The sequence below is a fragment of the Archocentrus centrarchus genome, chromosome 2 (assembly GCF_007364275.1).
Source record: "Archocentrus centrarchus isolate MPI-CPG fArcCen1 chromosome 2, fArcCen1, whole genome shotgun sequence".
In the NCBI taxonomy this organism is placed as follows: domain Eukaryota; kingdom Metazoa; phylum Chordata; class Actinopteri; order Cichliformes; family Cichlidae; genus Archocentrus; species Archocentrus centrarchus.
In genome coordinates this window covers 9,308,468-9,331,948 of record NC_044347.1, presented here as the reverse complement: position 1 = coordinate 9,331,948, position 23,481 = coordinate 9,308,468, and the positions used below count along the sequence as shown (strand labels likewise).

Genomic DNA, 23,481 nt, shown 5'->3' with positions numbered 1-23,481 from the left:
AAATCAAACAACTGGATTAATTTTAATGAGCTCAGACTTGTTGAAAATGCAGAGGAGCTGGTTGTGAACTGAGCTTCAGAGAAACACAACATCCTGATATTCACTGTGAAGCTTTGAGTGGAAAAAGACAGAAAAACAACATGTGGATCCTGGAATAATGGCAGCTTCCATCTTTAAAGGACTGAAGAGGAAGAAGTTTACAAGGAATCATTGAGAACAGTTTCAAACATCAACTGATTGAATCCATGAATCTGAAAACGTGTTTGTGAGTGAAAGAGACAGACATGTACAGACTGATCTATCTGTTCAACAGTCAGAGTTTCTCTGACAGGAGGACACTCTTTACACTCAACTCAACACAGAGACACTGAGGAACCAGGACTGATAATAAATCCAGGATAAAGAGGTTCAGTGATGTGGTGTTGAAGGTGTGGAGGTGGATCAGAGAGTCAGAGGAGACTCTGTAAAAGGACAGAGTGCCAGCAGGACAGTCCACATACACTGCTACTCTGTTAGAGACAGAGGAGGAGGAGGAGGAGGGAGAGCAGGATGAGGAGGGGAGGGGGAGGGAGAGGGAGAGGAGGAGATTGAGGTTTCCTCTGTTATTGTGCCAGACAGAACGAGGAGCACAATTAGAGGATTTCAGACTCCAGGACTGATCATTCCCTCCAAACAAACAGCCTTCACTGTTTCCTTCCTGCTGATTCTTCTGTAACTCACTGATATATAAACGTCTCCTCTGCACTCGACCTCCCAGTAACAGTGACCAGTCAGACCATCTCTACACAGCAGCTGAGGGACATTAAATCTGTCTGGATGATCAGGATATGACTGAACCTCCTTCACACGTGTCACCTTCCTGTTGTTGTCAGACAGTTGTAGTTTTGTGTTCACTGTGTTTGGGTCAATTTTGAGTTGACAGGAATCTGATGGAGAGAACAAACACAATCCAGCTGCAGTTATTGATCCATCATCTGCTCATTGATTGACACTTCGATGATGACTCCTGACATCAGAGATGTGAATGAGTGATGTGACAGTTTGAAGATGGTTGAATGTGTGCTGCTTTGTTTTCATCAGTCACATTAAAAACACACTTACACTTCCTCAGACCTGGTCTCAACCATCGGACTCCAGCAGGCTGCACCCTGAAAGGAGGAGGGGGGTCAGAGGTTATTTTATGTCTTCCTCTGAGTGTATGTGTCTCTGTTTTCTATATGTTTTTGTTCTTGCTTGGCTGCACAGCTAAATTCCCTTTAGGGACAATGAAAGTGAAGCTGTGAGCACCACGAGGGATGACTGGATTCAGAACTGTTTTCAGAAATGATCAATCAAGGAGATCAAAAGTGCACAAAACTCAAGAGAATTTAACACAACAGCTTCTTCAACATGAAGCAGTCATCTGTGCTCTTTCTCTGAAGCTTTTCCTTCTGCTGCGTAAAATAAAAACAGGAACAATGCTGAACAACTCAAACTGCACTGATTGCTTATTTCAGGATCACCGTGTGACTTCAAGCTTCAGCTACCTTTGAAATTTCACATCAATTTTTCTATCAAATATAGGAAAGAACTTTAAGAATGGCTCTGTTAGAGAATGAAAATTCAAAAGACTTTAGGGCTGGGCTCTGCCCCCAATGTTTCAGAGCCTAGTAATGGTCCTGGTGAGAACCTTCCAGAAACAGGTAAGGGTACCAGAGCAGGCCTATACAGGCTGTGGGTCAGTACCACTACCATCGTTCTTTCAAAAGTCCCAAGTGTGTAATCCTTAATCCAAGAACAAGCAACAGCATCCAGTAACAATTCAAAATGCCCACCAATCCTGATACAAACACACCGTCCGCTCAGCTCGTCTCTCACCAACCAAACACTCTCACTGTCTGCACCTGTGATGTCTATGAAAAGCACAAGAAATACAGAAATGCATTTCTGCAGGGTTGCTGCCTTTAAATGAAAATATCTCCCTGTAGTTGTCACTTCTACCACACCTCTGATTAGAAAACTTTCATTTTTGCTTCAGTCGTTTCTTCTTTTGATCAAGCTAGGCTAACAGAAATGTTCCTGCATGTGTGATTGTTAATGTCACATCTGCATGAAAAACAGAAGTGAGTGACAGAAAATGTTTCCAACTCTTCCTCCTCTATCAGACATTTTCTCTATACCAGAGAGTGTCCAGTCTCCAGCGTGGATCCTTTAGTCCGGCCTACAGCAGCTTCATTCCCGAGTCTCCTGGATGATTGTAGCTCAGGTCCAGCTTTCTCAGATGGGAGGGGTTGGAGCTCAGAGCTGAGGCCAGAGAAATACAGCCTTCCTCTCTGATCAGACAACCTGACAGACTGCAGACACACAAAACAATAATCCATCTGTGAAAAATTATTTTCTGTTTGTCAGATATAATAACATCTATCCATTTCTACCCATTCAATTCAATTTAGCTTCATTTATCAGTTACAGTTCCCAGCAGACAACAACAGTCATCTTATGCTGTGTAACAGTGTAAGGCAGGGGTAGGGAACTCCAGGCCTCGAGAGCCGGTGTCCTGCAGGTTTTAGATGTGTCCCTGATCCAGCACACCTGAATCACATATAGAAGTCATTAGCAGGACTCTGGAGAACTTGACTGCATACTGAGGAGGTAATTCAGCCATTTGATTCAAGTGTGTTGGATCAGGGACACATCTAAAACCTGCAGGACACCGGCTCTCGAGGCCTGGAGTTCCCTACCCCTGGTGTAAGGTAACACGCTACAACAGGGATCCTCAAATACAAGCCTCGAGGGCCAATGTCCTGCAGGTTTTAGATGTGTCTCTGCTTCAACACACCTGAGTCAAATATAGAAGTCATTAGCAGGACTCTGGAGAACTTGACTGCATACTGAGGAGGTAATTCAGCCATTTGATTCAAGTGTGTTGGATCAGGGACACATCTAAAAGCTGCAGGACACCGGCCCTTGAGGCCTGGATTTGAGGATCCCTGCCCTACAATATTAGAAAGAAACCTGGACCCCTTGAAGTTGACTACCAAGATCAATCCCTACTTTGACCATCACTGAAACCAATCAGATGATGTATACCATGGCAGTAGTGATCCTTGAGATGCTTGGCTATAAGATGAACAGTAACAAAGAGCAGTACCCTCCATGGAAAAGATGGCTAGAGGCTAAGATCAAGGCAGCACGGAGGGAAGTTAGGTAATTATCAGAGTTGCAGAAAGGTGTGATGAAGAAAAGGGTGCCTAAGAAGTATAACACACTGTCCATACCTAAGACCTTTGAGACTGTCAAGCAAAGACTCCCAGCCTTGGCTAACCACCTGAAGAGGTATACCAGAAAGATCGAAGCCAGGAGAATAAACCAGATATTCTCCATCTGAACTATCCAAGGTGTACTCTCAGTCGCAGGGGAGAACAGCGCCAGGCCCTGACATGATACACACCTACTGGCTAAAGAAGCTAACTGCACTCCACGACCGCCTGGCAGCACAAATGAACCAGCTGCTAGAGGCTAAGACACACCTGGAATGACTGACTGAAGGCCGGACAATCCTGATCCCTGCCCTGAAACCTACCTCAGTTCAACATGGAAACTCCTGTCAAGCATCATAGCAGCTAAGATAAGCAGACACATGGTTTAATACATGAGCAGGGCCCAGAAAGGTATTGGCAGAGCTAACAGGGCAGCAAAACACCAGCTACTGGTAGATAAAGCAGTCACTCAAGACTGTAAGACCAGACTGACCAACCTGTGCACTCCTTGGATTGACTACAAGAAAGCCTATGACTCGTTGCTGCATACATGGATCCTGGACTGCATAGAACTGTACAAGATCAACAGGACCCTAAAAGCCTTAATCAAGAACTCAATAGGAATGTGGAGAACAACACTACAGGCTAGAAATCACCATCAAATGTGGGATTTACTAAGTAGATGCTCTGTCCCCACTGCTCTGCCCTCAGCCAGATCATCGACAAGACTGGCTACGGATACCAACTACGGAATGGAGCAAACATCAGCCACCTCCTGTACATGGATGACATCAAGCTGTTTGCCAGGAGTGAAGGAGACATTGATTTACAGATCCACACCACATGGATCTACGGCAGTGACATTGGGATGCCATTCGGACCGGAAAAGTGTAGTCGGATGGTAACAAAGAGAGGGAAGGTAGTCAGAACTGAGGGGATTGAAGTACCAGAAGGCAATATTGTAGACAATGAGGACAGCTACAAGTACCTTGGAATCCCACAGGCAAATGGGAACCATGTCAAGGCCACTAGGAAAGTTACAACCTTTAAGTACCTACAGAGACTAAGTGAAGTCCTAAAGATTCAGCTGAATGGGAAGAACAAGATCCAGGAAATCAACACCTACGCCCTGCTGGTTGTCAGATATCCTGCTGGGATAATAACCTGGCCAAAAGAGGAAATAGCAGCCACTGACAAGAAAGAAAGTTCCTTACCATGCATGGAGGGTTTCACACCAAGACTGTACACCAAGTGGAAGGATGGAGACAGAGGACTACTGAGTGTCAGAACCACTATCCTTAATGAAATAACCAAGATCCATCAATACATCAGGAAGATGGCCACAAAGGATCATGTGCTTAGTGAGTACCTCAGGCAGCACAAACCTGACAAAGAGGAAGAGCAAGAACAGGGACCATCGTGGAAATACAAGCCTCTGCATGGCAGAGGTACCAGCAGCAGATTGAAGAAGTGGCAGATACAGAAAAATCCTACCACTGGCTGGACAAAGCTGGACTGACATACAGCACAGAGGCACTAATCATGGCAGCACAGAACAAGCTCTTAGCACAAGATCAATAGAGGCTGGGGTCTATCAAACAAGGCAAGACCCCAGGTGCAGGCTGTGCAGAGATGCACCTGAGACAATCCAGCACATAACAGCAGGGTGCAGGATGCTAGCAGGCATACATGGAACGCCATAATCAAGTGGCCGGCATAGTATACAGGAACATCTGTGCCAATTATGACCTAGAAGTCCCGAGGTCAAAATGGGACACGCCCTCAAGCGTAGTTGAGAATGTCCGAGCTAAGATCCTGTGGGACTTCCAGATACAGAAAAACTTGTGATGGCTAACCAACATAGTAGTGGCAGACAAACAGAGGAAGAAGGCTGTAGTGATATATGTTGCAATACCAAGTGATGGCAACATCCAGAAGAAAGAACAGGAGAAGCTCGATAAATACCAAGGGCTCAGAGGGGAGCTGGAAAGGATGTGGAAGATGAAGGTAACAGTGGTCCCCGTCGTGACTAGGTCACTTGGGCAGTGACCCAGAAACTGAGAGAATGGCTCCAGCAGATTCCTGGAACGACATCCGAGAATTTGAGATCTCCCAGCACAGCCCTGGGAACAGCTAAGATACTGCGCAGGACTCTCAAGCTCCCAGGCTTCTGGTAGAGGACCTGAGCTCGGAGGGCAAGAAGACTGCCCATAGGCACGTATATATGGGCACTGGTTGTTATTACTGGGGCTTGGTACCGGAACACTGAGCTATGAGTTATCAGAGTTGTACATACAGACTGTCAGTACTAACCAGTTCACCATTCTGCTGTCATTTTTAATCAAATTGTTAAAATAGGTTTTGGACAGACAACAGTGCATTGTCCTAACTTTACAGAATGTTTTTGTATAATAATAAAAAACACAGTAAAATAATGCCTCATAAAGGTCTCTAAATGATCATGCTTCAGTATCCAGAATCGTACGCAGTGAGGCTACAGCACTTAACAAGATAATCGACCTCTGTGGGAGTAAAGTTTAGGCAGCTGCTCTCACTGTGTTGGCAAAAACAAGTGAAGTTACTGCCATCTGTTTTCTTAGCCACTTAACTAGGTAAGAGTCATGGTGGGGTGAAACCTGACTGAAACGGGACTGAAACTGAAGATGAGGGGACTGAAACTGAAGATGAGCGGACTGAAACTGAACTGACCGGAGGGCCCAAGGGGTTAAAGAAAGCAAAGCCACTGAAGGGAGCAAAGCTGAAGCGCTGACTGTGTGGACCGAGGGAACTGAAGCTAAGGCTGAGGGAGCCACAGTCTTAAAAGTGTCCACAGTATTAAAACACAGTCTTTTTATGGATCTCGGGAGGGAAATTGATTGCAGCTGAACAAGTTATTTCTTTGATCTAGTTCTTGGTTAACAGGGGCAATGAGTCCATAAGCCAGGGGTAAATAAGCAGCAGTTCATGAAGCCTGTGGGCTATGGCATCCCCTTGCTTCTTATAGGGTTGCCGAAACCCCTGGACACATAGCTCTGTCACAAACTTATTGATGTCATGCTTGACTTCCTCTGAGGGATCAACAGTCACAGAGGGCACAGTTTTACTCACACCAGGCGGAGTGTCAGTGGAACAGGAGAATGGCATGGCAAGAAGCTGCAGATGAGGGGGGTCTGTTCTTTTATTGTCCATTGCTGACGCTTGGGGTAGGTCGTGGCTTGCTGCAGGTTGTGTAAGGGGAGCAGAGCTGGCAAGTGACGTAGCAGAAGATGGAGGGTCTGGTGATAGCATGAAGCCATCGAGCCGAATCCCCAGAGGCTTGGGTGGCTGCTATGCGGCTGTAGCACGGCATGGCTGCTGTGGCATGGCTAGCGAGCGACGCTGCAGCTGCAGAGGAGGAGAGCGTGGCGAACAATGATGGGTTCCTTTCCAAAGCCAGGACCTCCCAGGGCGGGACAAGCGCCCTGGAACCGTGACTCGCACTCTGGGGCGAGCCACGGCTTCCACCGCACCTTTTCCTGCAGATAAGTTTGCACACCTCGCTGCTGTTCCCACAGATCTGAGTCCGCAGGGTCTTTGTAATGGTTGTGTCGCTCTGTCATGTCAGGCTGTGTGGCTGGAGCGGTTAGACCCGAAATGCAGGACTCAGGTAGAGAGTGAACTTAAACTGGTTTATTTGAGTATAGAAACAAAAGACAACAATGAACCTAAACTGGGAATGGATGTGAGCCAGAACTAAATGGAGGAGGACAGCTGGGAACAGGGAGACACACAGTAGTGGGAGCAATGATGACAACGAGACAATGAACAGAAGAAAGCTGAGGGCTTAAATACACATCAGGTAATCATGAGAGAAGTGGAAACAGCAGGGAGCAGAGCTGAGCACAATAACACTGACGAGACAAGGGGAAGCAAAAATAAACCTAAAGCACAAAGAACCAAGACACTACCAAAGTAAGACAGGAAGTAACAAAACGAACATAAACACTGGGCCACCAGCCTAGGACCATGACAATAGCTCTAAATCTCTAAATTAACCACTGCATGAAGTCATTTTCTTGAACAAATAAACAAAGATGATGGAATGATTTATTTATGAAGTAATTCCATTAACCCACCCAAACATAAATTTTGAATGCTAGTCGGTGTAAATGTTTGAATCCTGACCTGTAAGCTTCCAGTTTACAGTTTGGACTCTGCACCCCAGTAGACAGACGTTTCACTCCTAAATCCTGCAGGTTGTTGTTACTCAGGTCCAGCTCTCTCAGGCTAGAGGACTGGGAGCTGAGAACAAAGGACAGAGCTCCACAGCTTCTCTCTGAGAGGTTACAACCACTCAGTCTGAAAAATCACAAGCAAGAAGACAGAAAACACTGGTGTGAAAGTGTATTCATGATGCAGTGATGAGTTACTAGATTTGGCAATATATCAATCATCTCGTCTCAGGACTGGCTGAAACCCTTATTGCTTTATGTTAAACAATCCAAAAATGTAGACTGAAATACTAAAAATACTAAATATACAGCAAAATGTGGATGAAGTTCATTGAATGAGCTACAATTCCTACTGATAGATTTTTGTTCTGACCTGAGAGTTTCCAGTTTACAATTTGGACTCTCGACCCCACCAGACAGAAGCTTCAGTCCTGAATCCTGCAAGTTATTGTTGCTCAGGTCCAGCTCTCTCAGGCTAGAGGAATGGGAGCTGAGAACTGAAGACAGAGCTCCACAGCCTTTCTCTGAGAGGTTACAACCACTCAGTCTGAAAAATCACAAGCAAGAAGACAGAAAACACTGGTGTGAAAGTGTATTCATGATGCAGTGATGAGTTACTAGATTTGGCAATATATCAATCATCTTGTTTCAGGACTGGCTGAAACCCTTATTGCTTTATGTTAAACAATCCAAAAATGTAGACTGAAATACTAAAAATACTAAATATACAGCAAAATGTGGATGAAGTTCATTGAATGAGCTACAATTTCTACTGATAGATTTTTGTTCTGACCTGAGAGTTTCCAGTTTACAATTTGGACTCTCGACCCCACCGGACAGAAGCTTCAGTCCTGAATCCTGCAAGTTATTGTTGCTCAGGTCCAGCTCTCTCAGGCTAGAGGAATGGGAGCTGAGAACTGAAGACAGAGCTCCACAGCTTTTCTCTGAGAGGTTACAGCCACCCAGTCTGAAAAATCACAAGCAAGAAGACAGAAAACACTGGTGTGAAAGTGTATTCATGATGCAGTGATGAGTTACTAGATTTGGCAATATATCAATCATCTTGTTTCAGGACTGGCTGAAACCCTTATTGCTTTATGTTAAACAATCCAAAAATGTAGACTGAAATACTAAAAATACTAAATATACAGCAAAATGTGGATGAAGTTCATTGAATGAGCTACAATTTCTACTGATAGATTTTTGTTCTGACCTGAGAGTTTCCAGTTTACAATTTGGACTCTCGACCCCACCAGACAGAAGCTTCAGTCCTGAATCCTGCAAGTTATTGTTGCTCAGGTCCAGCTCTCTCAGGCTAGAGGAATGGGAGCTGAGAACTGAAGACAGAGCTCCACAGCTTTTCTCTGAGAGGTTACAGCCACCCAGTCTGAAAAATCACAAGCAAGAGGACAGAAAACACTGGTGTGAAAGTGTATTCATGATGTAGTGATGAGTTACTACATTTGGCAAAATATCATCTTGTTTCAGGACTGGCTGAAACCCTTATTGCTTTATGTTAAACAAGCCTGAAATGTAGACTGAAATACTAAAAATACAGACATAAAGCAAAATGTGGATGAAGTTAATTGAATAAGCTACAATTCTTACTGATTCTATTTTTTCCTGACCTGAGCATTTCCAATTTCAATTCTCCACTCCAACAGACAGAAGCTTCACTCCATCACTTCAATAACTACAACCATGTAGTTATTGAAAGAGGACTTGTTAATTTTATTTGCAGCTTTAAGCTTTTATTCTAGGACTTCAGTTCAAAATAATCTGCATTTGTCTGATAGCAGAGACAAATGTAGATTATTGCAAGAATCAACAAATGAGATCTCATTCAGATCTGGGCCATATTCTAGGCGACAGGTTCAACAAACTGACTGCAGCCATTAACTTTGAGGTGATGAACTCTGAGATGGAAACTCAGTTTGCAGTTCCAGAAAAGCTGATCAGAGTTTGTTCAGTTAGCTTGGTCTGTGTTGACCCTGAGTTAAGCACATGTGTGAGTTGAGAAATAAAGCAATCATTAATGAACCTCTGATACTAGGATTCACCATGGCAATGGGTAAATAAAATCGAGTGGTGTCAGGAATATTAATGTGCGTCATTGTGGACCATGAGTTACTTTTAAAAGTAATTAATATGTTAATAATAAAAGCTGTCCAGTAAAAACTTATCAACCTGATGAATGTCCAAAGATTAAAAACAGTTTCTTCCTGCTGGCAGTAAAGAGTGTAACTCCTCCTTCCATCCCAAAGGTTGGTGGTGGCCATAGACCATAGAAAGTGAATATTTGGCAACTACAAGCGAATGCAAGACATATCTGTTGGCAACGTGAAGTTCTTACCAATGTGCTTCCAGTGTGTACACAGCTCAAGACTGTGGTGTAAGAGTAGGTAAGTACAATTTTTAAACATGTCACTCATCTTTTGTGCAACATTGTAGTTTCCACTTTTATTCTATATAAACCATCACTGTGCATATACACTACTGACTGTTTACCTTTTGTCTATTTTAGATTGATGTATACTCTATTCTTGTCTGATGGTCTGTTTCTGTCTTTTGTTGTCAAACCTAATGCAGCTTCACAGTTTTCGTCGTTTTTTTGGGGGGGGGGGGGGGGGGGGCACTGATAAAATCTATTCTATTCTTGTTCTAGTGTAGCACTTTCAGCAGAGCTGAACTACATGCAGGCCTGATCTGGTCTGAATCGATGACCTTTATCTGTTTCGGACCTGGTTTGATGATTCCCACAGTAACATAAAGTAAATAATTGAGAGGAACTGGCTGACAGATTAACATATTTAGAAAGATGTGTAACGTCTGGGTTGTGTTCGGTGGTGAAGAGGAGGCGGCGGGCGTGCTTATCTGGCAGCAAAAAACGCACAATCCCACTGGCATTGGGAATTTCAGTGTTGCCCTTTTAATAAACGTAATCTTCACAACCTTATGAAGCCCGGTTGAACGGCTGCTACATAAACACACATGGAAACGAGCAGTGTTCATACAACCTATGACGGCACAAAAAATAAGGAAAGGAAAGGGTCCGCCTCAAGCCAAAATGTCCGTGTGCAAAACACAACTCCCGCGCTCTCTACTGAGGAGCGGTGGGCGCACACTGGTGACATCATCAACACGAAAAGACCAGACTGTCGTAAAGAGACATCACAATTACGACTGTTACAGATGGAAACTGTAGATTTCATCCTGAGCTGATAATAAAGCCACCATGGTTTCACGTCATTTCACATCTCATCCGAAAGGTTTCTTCAGTTCTAGGATATCATCAACTTCATCAATCTGCCAGTGGTACATGCCGTGCTGGAGCCTGTACTTCCATGATGTTTCCTCTTCTTTTTCGGGTTTTTGCTGCTTGAGGTATTCACTGAACATGATCCTTTGTGGTCGTCTTCCTGATGTATTCATTAATCTTTGTTTCATCTAGGATAGTGGTTCTGACACTAACTAGTCCTTGGCCTCCTTCCTTCCACTTAGCGTAGTCTCAGGATGCTGGATTTGGGGTGAAACCCTCCATGCATGGTAAGAAACTTTCCTGTCTCCTTGTCAGTGGCTTCTATCTTCTTCATTCACCAGCTTATTATCCCAGCAGGGTGCAGATGTCGATTTCCCAGATCTTGTTCCTCTCGTTCAGCTGACTCTTCAGGACTTCCCTTACTCTCTGCGGAATCTGTCTCAGCTTCTCCATCATGGTTGACCTTCTTCACTTTGATATTGACAAAGATTTGAATTTTGACTGGTACCTGAACAACTTGTTCCTGTTCTGTTTCATTTTGTTCATTTTCATTAATTTTACTTCACAGAACTGCAGAGGTTCACACAATTTTAAACAGTTTAGTGTTTTACAAAATTGAGCCACTCAGTTCCACCTGTATGACTGATAGTCTGGAGTCATCACTAAACATCTCATCACTTGTTAAACAGGCTCAGCAGTGTCTGCACTTCCTGTGCCAGATGAGGAGATCACACCTTTCCCCTCCCATCCTCACCACATTCTACCGAGGCACCACAGAGTTTGCATGTTCTCCCTGTGTCTGCGTGGGTTTCCTCCGGGGACTCTGGTTTCCTCCCACAGTCCAATGACATGCAGTTACTGGGATTAGGTTAATTGGTCACTGGCCCATAGGTGTGAGTGTGTCTCTCTGTGTTGGTCCTGCGACAGGGTGGCGACCTGTACAGGGTGTGTACCTGCCTCTCGCCCTATGTCAGCTGGGATAGGCTCCGATGATATGATACAAAATTTGCGTGTAGGATCTTATGTCCTGACAGGTGTGTTCACCTGTCACAGAAAGAAGAGTTAGGAAAGGAATGATTTCCTGAAGTATTCTTTATGGCAGTGAGGTTGAATCAGTCTGAGAGGAAGAAGGAGCTCTGCTGCCTCATTAGTGTGGAGTGGAGAAAGTGAGATTGTCCATAATAGAGAGCAGTTTGTTCAGTCCCTCCCTGATTCAAATGTCTCCAAATTCTGCTCTATGATGGTTCCAGCCTTGTGAATCAGCTTGTTGCTCCTGATGCTGCCCCCCGAGCCGACAACAGCAAAGTAGATGGCACTCACTATCACAGACTCGTAGAAGATCTCCAACATCTTACTGTACACATTAAAGGATCTGAACTTCCCTAGAAAGTAGAGTCTGCTCATCCCCTTCCTATACACAGCATCACTGTTGGTCCTCTAGTCCAGTCTGTCATTCAGGTGAACACCCAGGTACCCGTGGCTGTCCACCATTTCCACATCCACTCCTGTGATGCTAATGGCCTTAGTCACAGTGTTATTCCTCTGGAAGTCGACCACCATCTGTTTTGTCTTGCTAACATTGAGAAGGAGGTGATTTCTGCTGGACCACTCCACAAAGCTCCTCACCAGCTCCCTTTACACCTGACCACACTTAATATACCAACCACTACAGTGTCATCAGAGAACTTCAGCAGGTGGCATGTTTCACTGTTGTACTGGAAATCCGAGGTGTACAAGGTAAACAGGAATGGACATAGAACTGTCCCCTGTGGTGCCCCAGTATTGCTAACCACCACATCAGACAGGGTTCCCCCCAGCCATACAAACTGTGGCATCTCTGACAGATAGTCAGCAATCCAGGAGACAGCAGAAGTGGTGACACAATCCTGAGCAGCTTCTCACTCAGCAGACATGGTTGGATGGTATTAAAGGCACTGGAAATCCCAAAGAACATGATTCTCAGCATGCCACCAGTACAGATGAGAGTGAGCACGCTGCAACAGGTAAGCAATTGCATCATCCACCCCCACATGAGACTGGTAAGCAAACTGAAGAGGGTTGAGAGCATATTTTACCTGCAAGCTAAGCCAGGCCAGAACCAGTCTCTCCAGCACCTTCATGACATGTGATGTCAAGGCAACTGGTCTGAAATCATTAAGACCAGAAGGGGTGGCTTTCTTTGGTACCGGCGCTAAACATGATGTCTTCCACAGCACCGGTACCTTTTCCTGAAGGAGACTCAGGTTGAAGAGGTACTGCAGGATGCCAGACAGCTGGGCAGCACAGGACTTCAGGACCCTGGGACTGATGTGGGATGTGCCTTGGTGGAGTCACTCCACCTGTCTCCTCACCTGGGCAGCCATCACACTCAAGCCCCGCATGGAGGAGGGGGTGGGGGGGTTGATGGCTGAGGAGGTGTTAGGATCGGTACTGAACCTGTTGAAAAACTGATTAAGTTCACTGGCTGTGCCCAGGCTGCCCCCCTGCTGCTGCTGATCTCTTAGATTGAGGCCTGTGATCAGCTTCATCCCCCTCCACACTTCTTTGGTGTTATTCAGCTGGAGTTTGGTTTCCAGCTTATCCCAGTATGCATCTTTACACCTTCTCAGCCCTGCCTTCAGTTCATGCTGTATCCTTCTCAGCCCTGCCTTCAGTTCATGCTTTATCCTTCTCAGCTCATTCTTGTTCCCAGACCTGAAGACCCTCTTCTTTTCATTCAGTAGGGCCTTCAGGTCACTTGTGATCCAGGGCTTCTTGTGTCAAAGCAGACCTGCGGGGCCTCACTGGCCTCCTGATTTCACCTCCTCACAGACTTGGTGGCAACAGGTCTTTGTCTTTGACCTGCAGGGACATACTGTGATGTTAACAGGACTAGGTTATGGTCTGATCTACCTAGTGAGGGAAGGGCAGTGGCTTTGTATGCATCCTGGGTGTTTATATACAGAAGGTCCAGAGTTTGATTGTCCCGTGTTTTACAGTCCACGTACTGCTGAAAGGTTGGCAGAGTGGAGTTCAGACTGACATGGTTAAAATCACCAGTGATGGTGATAAGAGCCTCTGGGTGTTTAGATTTAGATAGATTTATTGTCATCATGCAATTGATACACAACAAAATTAGCATGTGCAACCACTAAAAGATCAATGCTCACATCCACACACTCAATGCAACCACACCAAAGCACTCACACATTTACACATAAATATATTAAAAGCACAAATAATCAGAAACATCAAGGCATCACATATTGCACATTGCATATTCCTATGAAGTACAGTTGTGTCAGGTAGGGGGTAGGAGGGTTATTTGGTTACCTATGCTTTCATTGGCCCAGTGTGCCTTATGTTTCTTTGAGTTATGTTTTAAGTTATGAATTAGGATTTTAGGTTATCATGGTTTTCTGTTATACTTATCTGTCCTTTTCCATGTCCCCCCTTTCTGTCATTTGTCCTATGTCTATTTTGTTCTCATGTCTTAGTCCCTCGTCTCATGTCTACCGTCTAGTTTGTCATCCCGGTATTTCCCTATGTGTTATGTTTAAGCCAAGTCATGTTAGGTTACATTTTGTTTTCAGTTAAAGTTTGTGCTGCTGGCTCCCCTCCAGCCCATCCTTTGTTGACTTCTGTTAATAAAGCTTAAATCCTAAGCTTGTGCCTTGGGTGTCCTGCTCTGGGGTCCTCCATCTTGCCTGCTACAGCAGTACATGACATATGCTGTAGGTCAGCGACAGTCACGTGTATGATGTCACATGCCACTGTTCCATCATTTGATGGTTGTATGTAAACACCGATCAATACAGCAGAGGAGAATTCACGTGGCATATAATATGGGTGCATACTCATAGCTAAAAGTTCAATGTGAGGTGAGCAGAGACGCTCCTTCACAGTAACATGTCCTCGATTGCCTCCCCCGTTCTTCTTACTGCTCAGCTTAACGTCTCTGTCGGCCCGAACAGTGGAAAAAAGCCGTGTACTGTGGCACTATGGTCCGGGTGCAGCCATGTCTCTGAAGCACAATGCACTGCACTCCAATACTCCCTCTGCTGTTTTATCAGTGCCCACAGCTCATCCATCTCATTAGCCAGCGACCCCATGTTCCCCATGATGACAGATGGAACCGAGGGTTTATATTTCCTTCTTCTCGCTTTGACTCTTGCTCTGGCCTGGCACCAAAACGTCTCCTCTTGAGTTCCTGCGGGATGACGGGTCTGGCTCTGGGCAGTAGCTGTGTTTAGGAGAGTGCTAGCAGCTATTCCCAAGTGTATGTAAGCACAGAGCCACTCCTCTCAGTGAGACCCCCCATGATGAAAAACCACGAGGACACACACACACACACTTCCCGGACCAATTCCCGGCTTTCAAGACTGGCTATTGGGGCATGGAATGTCACCTCTATGGTGGGGAAGGAGCCTGAGCTAGTGCGTGAGGTTGAGAGATACCAGCTAGATATTGTTGGGCTCACTTCAATGCATGGCCTGGGCTCTGGAACCAGTCTCCTGGAGAAAGGCTGGACTCTGTTCCAGTCTGGAGTTGCCCTCGGTGAGAGGCGGCGAGCTGGGGTGAGTATTCTTGTATACCCCTGGCTTGCTGCCTGCACGTCGCAGTTTTCACTGGTGGATGAGAGTGTTGTTTCCCTGCGCCTTCGGGACGGGGAAAGGGTCCTGACTGTTATTTGCGCTTATGCGCCGAATAACAGTTCAGAGTACCCACCTTTTTTAGAGTCGCTGGGCGGGGTGCTGGAGAGTGCTCTATCCGGTGACTCCATAGTCTTCCTGGGAGACTTCAATGCTCACATGGGCAATGACAGTGAGACCTGGAGGTGTGTGATTAGGAGGAATGGCCTGCCCGATCTGAACCCGAATGGTGTTTTGTTATTGGACTTCTGTGCAAACCAGTTTGTCCATAACGAACACCATGTTCGAACATAAGGATGTCCATAAGTGCACATGGTACCAGGACACCCTAGGTCGCAGGTCGATGACTGACTTCGTAATCGTACGATCAGATCTGTGGCCGTATGTTCTGGATACTCAGGTGAAGAGAGGAACTGAGCTGTCAACTGATCACCACCTGGTGGTGAGTTGGATCAGGTGGTGGGGGAAGATGCTGGACAGACCTGGCGCACCTAAACGTATTGTGAGGGTGCACTGGGAACGCCTGGCAGAAGCCCCAGTCCAGGAGATCTTCAACTCCCACCTCCGGCAGAACTTCGACAGCATTCTGAGGGAGGCTGAGGACATTGAGTCCGAATGGACCATGTTCCGCACCTCCATTGTTGAGGCTGCTGCTCAGAGCAGTGGCTGCAAGGTGGTTGGTGCCTGTCGTTGTGGTAACCCCCAAATCAGATGATGGTCACTGGAGGTGAAGGGAGCCATCAAGCTGAAGAAGGAGTCCTATTGGGCTTGGTTAGCCTGTGGGACTCCGGAGGCAGCTGACAGGTATCGGCAGGCCAAGCGGAACGCAGCTTGGGCAGTGGCCAAAGCAAAAACTCGGGTGTGGGAGGAGTTCGGTGAGACTATTGAAAAAGACTTTCGGACAGCATAAAAGCGATTCTGGCAAACCATCAGGCGACTCAAGAGGGGAAAGCAGTGCTCCACTCACATGTTTTATAGTGCAGGTGGGGTGCTGCTGACTTCAACTGAGGCTATAGTCGGACAGTGGAAGGAATACTTCTGAGGACCTTTTGAATCCCACTGACACGCCTTCTCTAGTGGAAGCAGAGTCTGGGGACGAGGGAGATGACTTGCCCATTACTGGGGGTGAGGTCACTGAGGCAGTTAAACAACTCCTTGGTGGCAGAGCCCCTGGGGTGGACGAGATTCACCCCAGGTTCCTGAAGGCTCTGTATGTTTTAGGGCTGTCTTGGTTGACACGCCTCTGCAACATCGCGTGGAGATCTGGGGCAGTGCCATTGGATTGGCAGACTGGGGTGGCGGTCCCCATCTTTAAGAAGGGAGACCGGAGGGTGTGCACCAACTTTATGGGGATCACACTCCTCAGCCTCCCCTGTAAGGTCTATGCCAGGGTGCTGGAAAGGAGGGTCCACCCGTTAGTCGAACCTCAGATCCAGGAGGAATAATGTGGTTTTCGTGCTGGTTGCGGAACGCTGGACCAGCTCTTTATCCTCTCAAGGATATTTGAGTGTGCGTGGGAGTTTGCCCAACCAGTCTACATGTGCTTTGTGGACTTGGAGAAGACATTCGACCGTGTCCCTCGTGGTATCCTGTGGGAGCTCCTGCAGGAGTATCCCTATAACAATCCGATGGCCCATATCCGGGCAGTCCTGCAGCTTCTCTGACTCTACAGCCAAATTTCTCTGTCCCTGCCTGGCAAACACACACATGCGACACATCAAAAGAAAGCTAGGGCTCTCCTCTTTCCAAACATATATGCCATTCCCAGGTACAACTACCACAGCATATAAACCACAGGGTATTTTAAACTAATACCCGAAACTAGTAATTTGATGTTCCCTACCTTTGAAGGCTGTCTCGAGTCCAAATCTTGATAATTTCCCATCATTCTGTCCATAACAGTCCAGTGAATATAATCCAAAACATCCATGAGGTCAAAAATGCGAGTCGCGAGTCGCATCCACTAGGGCACCTAAAAATTTCTTTTTTTTTTTTTTTAAATTGTATTTTTATTGACATTCAGCATCCAGAAAATTAATATACATCTATTTCCAACCATATTGCCATGTATCTGTCCGAATGTCCCATTTTTGGGGTAAAGTAATGATAGAATTAAAATAAAAATAAAATAAAAAAAAAACAAAAAGCACAGAACTACAAAAAAGGTACAATAGTACAATGAACTATCAAGAACATGAACGCTTGAGGAGAGGGGGTGGTTGTTTTTGTGAATCATGCATTAAATAAAGTTAACCAAAGTAGTATCCGGCCTGCGTGCTATTATATAGTCTATCCATTTCTCCCATCGTGAATCAAATAGATCTGTCTTATGATTTATTTCTGCAGTTATTCTCTCCAACCTGTATATGTCCATTATAATGTCCATCCACATATTCAAAGTTTGGCTTTCCTGAGTGAGCCATTTTTTGGTAATAGCCTTTTTACCAGCCACTAATAGGATATTAAACAGATATTTGTCTCTTTTCGGCCATTCTTTGGGCACCAGTCCAAAGAAAAGAACTTTACTCTCCAAGGGCAGATGGCTACCTAAAATGTCTCGTATTGCATTATGTATTCCCTTCCAGTACATTTTAATTGTCTGACAATCCCAAAATATGTGATAATGGTTAGCATTCATGCTTCCACAATTTCTCCAACAAGCTAGAGAGTTACCTTTGTACTGAGATTTCTGGTTAGGTGTGATAAAGTATCTAATCAGGCTTTTCCAGCCAAACTCCCTCCAACTTAGTGAGCTACTGCATTTCCATTGGTACTCCCAGATTGTTATCAATTCTTCCTCCGTTATATTTAATTCTCCCTCTATTTCCCATTTTGTTTTTATATAGATGGTCGAATGTGTTTTCATGTTCCTAAGCCCTTTATATAAACCTGAAATAATACCTCTGTCTTTGTTTGAATTATATGCTCTTTTAAATAGATCCAGCAGCTGTTTGCTTGATTCTGATATCCTTTTTATTTTTTCACTGACAAAGTGTCTCATCTGTAGGTAGCGGTAGAAATCCTGTGTTTTTAATGAGTATTTTTCTTTAATTATTTCAAAACTTAATAGTGTATTTCCCTTCATTATCTTGCATACTGCTGTTAGTCCTTTATGTGTCCATAACTTAAATCTTGTATCTAACTTATTTGGTGTAAACTGTGTATCATATGCACACCACTTAAGAATCATTGTATCTTCTTCTAATTTGAATTTTGTTTTTGAGCCTAAAAATTTCTTGAAAAAAAGTAGAGACACTTTTTTGCCAACTTTACCTCCTGTAGAAGCTCGGATTTACTGCTAACATGAACTGCTTTTGTTCAAAATGGCTGCCCAGAGTCTTAGGCTTTGATTGACACCTAACTTGACCAACTGGGACACTGTGACGGCTGTCTGTAGTGAGCAACAGCCAATGAGTGTCACAGACTAGCACAAGCTCACTCCCAACTTTTAGCGTGGAAGATCCAACCTATCAGCTCACAGAATAAAAACGATGCTACAGACGTTTAGCCAATGACGTTTTGAACACGCCAATGTGTAGTTTGTGTGAGTTTTGTTGTGTTTTGTGAAGAGAGGACCGTGCGTAAGAGTTTAGTCATTACAGGATTTCTGTGCGCTCATGCGTAAAAGTTGTTTTACGTGTGCTATTGCTGTTTTGATGGGTTTTTAGTTCAAAACGATGCCAAAACACAAAGAAAAGAACAGAAAAAGGCTAAAGTGAAATGAAAAAAACTCCAGTCAAGTGTGCAACATGCAACATGGCCCTGTGTTTGTTGCAAACTGTGACTGCTACAATGACTGGCACAGAGAAAACAACATGTAAAATAATAATGTGCCAATAAATATGTAAATAGTTAAAAATATTTGTGTTTATTAAAATGTTTGTTGACTATAGCACTGCTTTGGAGTACTTTTTAATAATGCACACATTTAGTTTACTCTTTATTGCTTTTTTTATGATAAAATATGAATTTCTAAAACAGGAAGAGTGGCTTTGGCTCTATATTCTAATTCCTCTAAGTGTAAGCTTTCATTAGAGCCCTCATTGATGTCTGTAGGATGAAGCATTCAAAGGTTATTGCATATTTCAGGGTTATCTAAATTCATCCAAAGTATCCATTTGTAGTCTCCAAAAATGTCCCTCTGAAAAACGCACAACCTATACCATATGAAATATGCTATAAAATGTTCATTTGTACAGCTATTGTTTTCAAATTTGAAATGGGAATAGCCAAGACCTTATTCTTTGTAATCATGGTGTGTTTTAGTTCATAAGTACCAACTTCAGTTGTCTACACTCTTGTTTATTTTTTTTAATGTAGGCGAGAAAAAAAATCTTCAAATCTGTCTGTTCCAAAGAGTATAACTTTCTGATAGTTACACTTAGAGTTAATCTTACTTTTGTGGTAAAAAAATACAGAATGTTACCTTTACAAAATGCCCAAGTTTTTTCACATAGTCCTAAGGGTTTAGGAACAGCTTTAACTTAAAAATTTTATTACATTTTTAGGGGTTTGTACCAAAAAAATCCCAGATTGTTAAAGGGGTATGGGGTGTCTGGCCCGCTGTTGCAGGCCATTGAGAGCCTGGTCCATATATCCAGTAATAAGTTGGATTCGTTTCCTGTGGGTGTTGGACTGTCAGGGCTGCCCTTTGTCACCGATTCTGTTCATAATTTTTATGGACAGAATTTCTAGGCGTAGCCAGGTGGTGGAAGGCTTCTTCCTTGGTGGCCTCAGAGTCTCATCTCTGCTTTCTTTGCAGAGGATGCGGTCCTGTTGGCTTCATCATGGGGTGGCCTCCAGCTTACAGTGGAATGGTTTGCAGTCAAGTGTGAAGCAGCTGGCATGAGAATCAGCACCTCTAAGTCTGAGGCCATGGTCCTCAGCTGGAAAAGGCTCAGGGACGAGTTCTTGCCCCAAGTGGAGGAGTTCAGATATCTCAGGGTCTTGTTCACTAGGGATGGGAGAAGGTAGCAGGAGATCGACAGACGGATCGGGGCTGCTTCTGCAGAGATGTGGACGCTGCACCGGTCTGTCGTGGTGAAGAGGGAGCTTAGTGTAAAAGCGAAGCACTCGATTTACCGGTGGATCTACATTCCTACCCTCACTTATGGTCATGAGCTTTGGGTAGTGACCAAAAGAATAAGATCGCAAATACAAGTGGCAGAAATGAGTTTCCTTCGAAGGGTGGCTGGCCTCTTCCTTAGAGATAAGGTGAGGAGTGCGGCCATCCAGGAGGGGCTCAGAGTAGAGCCGCTGCTCCTCCCCATCGAAAGGAGCCAGTTGAGGTGGCTCGGGCATCTGATTAGGATGCCTCCTGGCCGCCTCTTGGGTGAGGTGTTCCGGGCATGTCCCACCGGGAAGAGGCCCCGTGGTAGACCCAGGACACGCTGGAGAGATTATATCTCTCGGCTGGCCTGGGAACGCCTTGGGGTCCCTCCGGGTGAGCTGGAGGAGGTGGCTGGGGAGAGGGAAGCCTGGGCTTCTCTGCTTAAGCTCCTGCCCCCGTGACCTGACCTCGAATAAGCGGAAGAGAATGGATGGATGGTGCACGATTGATAAGAGAACAAATCTTTCCACAACTATGGAAATTACAAAAATAGAGAAAAACACAGAAAAAGCACAAGAACCTACGGGAGCTGCTGCAACATGCTGCCACTCGCACGGTGCCAGTGTGTGACAGTGGCAGAAGAATATCTCTACCTTTTTCAATAATTGGTGAATTATTTTAAATATTATGGTATGCTGACATATTTACTTACAGAGCTTTGTTGGAGACTTTGACCACTGGCAGCAGCCTCAGCAGAGCCGCCTCTGAAGCAGAGTATTTCTTCAGGTCAAACACATCCAGATCTTCTTCTGATGACAGTAAGATGAAGACCAGAGCTGACCACTGAGCAGGAGACAGTTTATCTGTGGAGAGACTTCCTGATCTCAGGGACTGTTGGATCTCCTCCACTAGAGAACAATCATTCAGTTCATTCAGACAGTGGAACAGGTTGATGCTTTTCTCTGCAGACAGATTCTCACTGAGCTTCTTCTTGATGTACTGGACTGTTTCCTGATTGATCTGTGAGCTACTTCCTGTCTGTGTCAGTAGGCCTTGTAGGAGACTCTGATTGGTCTGCAGTGAAAGACCCAGGAGGAAACGGAGGAATAAGTCCAGGTGTCCATTTGGACTCTGTAAGGCCTTGTTCACAGCATACTGGTAGAATTTCTCTGTGGATTCTGCTGCTCTTCCTGATAGTTTTGTTCTAAGCAATTCAAGTAACAAGAATGTTGGTTGTTGTTCTTCCAGCAGATTGACTCCAGAGTTGATGAAGGTCAGATGGAAATGAAGAGCAGCCAGAAACTCCTGAACACTCAGATGGATGAAGCAGAACACCTTGTCCTGGTACAGCCCTCTCTCCTCTTTAAAGATCTGTGTGAACACTCCTGAGTACACTGAGGCTGCTCTGATATCGATGCCACACTCTGTCAGGTCTGATTCATAGAAGATCAGGTTTCCTTTCTGCAGCTGATCAAAAGCCAGTTTTCCCAGAGACTCAATCATCTTCCTGCTCTCTGGACTCCAGTGTGGATCTGTCTCAGCTACTCCATCATACTTGACCTTCTTCACTTTGGCCTGAACCACCAGGAAGTGGATGTACATCTCAGTCAGGGTCTTGGGCAGCTCTCCTCCCTCTCTGGTTTTCAGCACATCCTCCAGAACTGTTGCAGTGATCCAGCAGAAGACTGGGATGTGGCACATGATGTGGAGGCTTTGTGATGTCTTGATGTGGGAGATGATCCTGCTGGCCTGCTCCTCATCTCTGAATCTCTTCCTGAAGTACTCCTCCTTCTGTGGGTCAGTGAACCCTCTGACCTCTATCACCATGTCAACACACTGAGCAGGGATCTGATTGGCTGCTGCAGGTCGTGTGGTTATCCAGAGGCGAGCAGAGGGAAGCAGGTTCCCCCTGATGAGGTTTGTCAGCAGCACATCCACTGAGGTGGACTCTGTAACATCAGCCAGGATCTCAGTGTTGTGGAAGTCCAGAGGAAGTCGACACTCATCCAGACCATCAAAGATGAACACAACCTGGAAGTCTTCAAAGCTGCAGATTCCTGCTTCTTTGGTTTCAGGAAAGAAGTGATGAACAAGTTCCACCAAGCTGAACTTTTTCTCTTTCAGCACATTCAGCTCTCTGAAAGTGAATGGAAACATGAACTGGATGTCCTGGTTGGCTTTGTCTTCAGCCCAGTCCAGAGTGAACTTCTGTGTTAAGACTGTTTTCCCAATGCCAGCCACTCCCTTTTTCAGCACTGTTCTGATTGGTTCATCTCTTCCAGGTGAGCCTTTAAAGATGTCTTCTTGTCTGATTGTTGTTTCTGGTCTGTCTTTTTTCCTGGATGCTGTTTTAATCTGTCTGACCTCATGTTCATCAATGACCTCTGCAGTCCCTCCCTCTGTGATGTAGAGCTCTGTGTAGATCTCATTCAGAAAGGTTGGGTTTCCTGCTTTAGTGATCCCCTCAAACACACACTGGAACTTCTTCTTCAGGGTAGATTTGAGTTCACGTTGACAAACTGCAACAAAATGTTCTGAATAAAGAAACAAAGATACGAGGTCATTTTTTATAAAATCACAGTGACAAATTTGTTCAAATGTTGGTTCCTCCCTTTAAACATCATTAAATGTCTCATTCATCCAGCAGCTTAAATCTTCAGAGAAATCCTCTTACTGCTGTGCAGACGGTCAGCCAGCTCCTCCTGCTTCATTCTCCTCAGGAAGTCCAGTGTGATCTTCACAAATGCATCTCTGCTGCTCTTCCTCTGCTCTTCATCCTCCCTCTCTAAACATTCTGGGTAATCTGGACTCAGGATCTTCTGGATCTTCTTCAGTTCGTTCTTCACAAAAGTGATGATGTTGTCCTCCAGCAGCTGGAACAGAATACTTCATGAATGACCCAATCAGACTGAATCATAGAGCCAAACATCAGATCCATGTTGGACACACAGACAATCCACTGGTCTACAAAGAGCAGCATGGAGTAAGCATGGGCTGTGAACAGAATAGATTTAAAAGTAGTTGCTGTACATGTACAGACCATAAATATGGAGTCCAGGTGTGCTTGGTGTTGCTGGGCAGACTGACGACT

General features: G+C 45.0%; 1 pseudogene; it reads right to left on the bottom strand.

The window, feature by feature from the left end:
• Positions 1 to 430: 430 nt before the first annotated feature.
• The window catches only part of LOC115798549 (NACHT, LRR and PYD domains-containing protein 12-like), a 58,866-nt pseudogene continuing 35,815 nt past the window's right edge, over positions 431 to 23,481 (bottom strand).